This window comes from Diceros bicornis, chromosome 31, assembly GCF_020826845.1.
Source record: "Diceros bicornis minor isolate mBicDic1 chromosome 31, mDicBic1.mat.cur, whole genome shotgun sequence".
NCBI classification, from domain to species: domain Eukaryota; kingdom Metazoa; phylum Chordata; class Mammalia; order Perissodactyla; family Rhinocerotidae; genus Diceros; species Diceros bicornis.
In genome coordinates, this window is record NC_080770.1 from 17,116,530 (window position 1) to 17,119,799 (window position 3,270).

Sequence of the window (3,270 nt, forward strand, 5' to 3'; positions counted from 1 at the left end):
TTCACATGGGGCTTTCCATCAACCTATCTGCTAACAGTTTTTTGTCAACAGTTTATCTTCCTGATTCAAAGGACCCTTGGCCTTCTTTCAACTTCTCATCCAACTCCTATATTTTAAAGGTATTTGTCTGGACTAAAATGATTGGTATGCCTTTCATAAATGAATGGCCATTGTTTAGATTTTCAGATCTCCTACAGTCAAGATTTTCTATCTCTATTGGAGAAAGATTTAGAAAATGTTTCTAGGAGTTTCTTTGCCATATGCAAGAAAGAGATGGATCCAGAATAGATGGTAACTAATGACAAAAATAATTCATAACATCACAGAAGAACTAAGTGTTTTCAAGTGCTAGAGCATATAATTAATACAGGAATATTAGGGAGAACACACAGCCAGAGTCATGAGGTGTTTTTCAAAGAAGTGTGTTTATTCTACAATCAGGTTTAGCAATAATTGGAATAGAACATATGAAGAGTCTCTTTGTAGATGATTTAGAAACTCGTTTAAATGAATCAGATGCCATAAAATTTGGAGGCCACTTTCATATTCTCCTAGGGCTTATTAGAATGAGGCTATAAGTACAGGTATGACATTTTCCATAGAAAATAGTGACTGCTGTCAGGTGGGAGGCACACGTACAGAAGGTTTTTTCCCTCCCTGCAGTAGATGACATCTTTAGGATGGTGATCATGATACAAACATAGGGAAAAATGATGACCAACACAGTGAACATTAAGTTAAATCCCACAAAGACAACAAGAAGCATGATTTTAATGTCAATGTTGGAGCACGAAAGGGTGTATCTGGGGGAACATCACAGAACAAGTTATTGATAGTACTGGATTTTCCGAAGAATCGTGAAAATGTAAAACCTGTGTGTACAGAAGCCTTTATTGAGCCCATGGCATATGAACAAGCTACCAACTGGATGCAGGCTCCCTGAAACATAATTATGGGATAGCCAAGTGGGTTACAAATGGCTACATGCCAGTCCACTGCCATAGCAGCCAGGAGGTAACAGTCACTGGTCGCAAATGTGGCATAAATCTATAATTGTATGACATAGCCCTGAATGATACTCATTTATTTTCTACTCTCAAATTTTGCAGCTTCTTTGGAGTGATAGCAGACGTATAACACATATCAAACAAAAGGCCAATGTTGTAATAAAAAGGACATGGGTGTTTGAAGTCTGGAATCTATCCTGATGAGTAGGATCACTCCAATTTTACCCACCATGGGGGTCATACAGATCACTAGAAATGCAATGAAGAGGACACACTGCAACAAGCATTGGACACCAAATCTGAGAAGAAAGAATTCTGTCCCTTCAGTGCTACTTCCTTGTGTAATGGCTACGAAGGTCAAGAAAGGACTAAGAAGGGGACCAAGAAAAGAAGGGAAATATTGGTGACTTCTGGAAGGAAAAATGTTCTTATACTTCAAGTCACTTTTTTTTTGAATTTGATTTTCATGGCAACCACTCCCAACAGGGTTTATAGCTTTCCAAATATTCCTTCCATTTTCTTAATAAGTAACTACCACATGATAAAGTTATATTGGAGCCACGGATTCACCTTCAAAATAAAGATTTCACAGTAGAAGACTAAATTCTAATATGTGTGATTCTAAAAAACATAGATTAAAACATATTTCTACTTTAAACATGTATCAATATTTGCTTAAAGCCATAGGTCGGTACGATTTTGTACCATTTCTACAACCTACAGTGTTTCTAAGCCATTTATTCTTTGAATCCTGAAATTAGTAGCATTAAATAGAGAAATTTTCCCATGCTATGTTCGTGGTCCACATATGTTTGAAGGCTTCAGAGTACTTCTGTCCTTAGCGTGCGACTGCCATCTAGGTGATGTTCTTCAAAAGCCTCATAATCCTCTTATTATATATGTATATAGAGAAAGAGAAATGGATTTCTTAGAGATAGTCTTTCATTTCCTATTGCGTTGTGTTTCTTTTTTTGTGTGTGTGAGGAAGATTATCCGTCAGCTAACATCCAATGCCAATCCTCTTTTTGCTGAGGAGGATTGGCCCTGGGCTATCATCCACGCCCATCTTCCTCTACTTTACATGGGATGCCGCCGTGGAGTGGCTTCACAAATGGTGTGTCAGTCCACACCTGGGATCTGAACCTGCAAACCCCAGGCCGCCAAAGCAGAGCATGCAAACTTAACCACTACACCACCAGTCCAGTACCTGTTTTTCCTTTTAAGCATATCTTAGCTGCAGGACAAATCATCTTCTAACAATTTTGTTACTATATAACAGATGTTATTTTAAGTCATAAATCTCTTTGTTTTCTATACTGAGTAATGCTACCTCTGTCCCAGGTTAGCAAGACAGCTAAAATGGCTTCACCTATGATTTTTTGTATACTGCAAGTCCTCAATTCCTTGATTCCAATGCTTTTTCTCTTAAATACCATTCCATATTGCTGAGCACTACTTATTGTGAGGTAATGTATCATGGACCATTGGTATGGTAGAAATTGATTTGCTGCTCATCAATACATTTGTCTTCTCTTTTCAGCATAGAGCATCAGTGCACACTTTCAACCAAACTTTGATATGTGTGACCATGATACCATGTTCTGCCATGGAACATGGGCAAAAGTGATGAATGCTAATTCTAGGACTGTACTAGGACATGCCTCCTCTTGTCAATCTGGAACCATCTGACTTTCTACTCCTTTTCCTACTCTCTGTTGCCTGGATATTGGCATTCAGAAAACATTGAAAGCCATGTGTTAGAGTTGCCAGATAAAATATAGCACACCCAATTAAATCTGAATTGCAGAGGAACAGCAAATAATTTTTTAGTGTAAGTGTGATATAAATATTGTATGCAACATATTGATATTAAAAAATTACTTACTGTTTATCTGAGGCTTACATTTAACTTGGTGTCTTGTATTTTTATTTGTGAAGTCTGGCAACTCTACCTATGTTGCTTACTGTAGTCTCCCTTCAGGGTGTGTTCCTGAATGACTGTGTGGAGCAGAGTCCCCTTGCCAGCATGCCTTTTCTCTATGGCGTTTTAAGTAATTGAGAACTTCTATTGTGATAAGTCACTGAGATTTTGGATTTATTGATTACAACAGTATTATTTTATTCTTGTATTATTTTAATCAACCTTCATTGCAGTCATGCTTTTGATTATTCATGAGTGACCTTTAGTCTTTTAAAGAGATAGTAATTTGGATTATTGCTAAGGTAAGAACTGACTCTTGTGAATTGTGAGTCTTTGCATTGT

General features: G+C 37.3%; 1 pseudogene; it reads right to left on the reverse strand.

The window, feature by feature from the left end:
* Nucleotides 1–383: 383 nt before the first annotated feature.
* Nucleotides 384–1,521, reverse strand: LOC131395607 (putative olfactory receptor 5AK3; annotated as a pseudogene).
* Nucleotides 1,522–3,270: the final 1,749 nt, after the last annotated feature.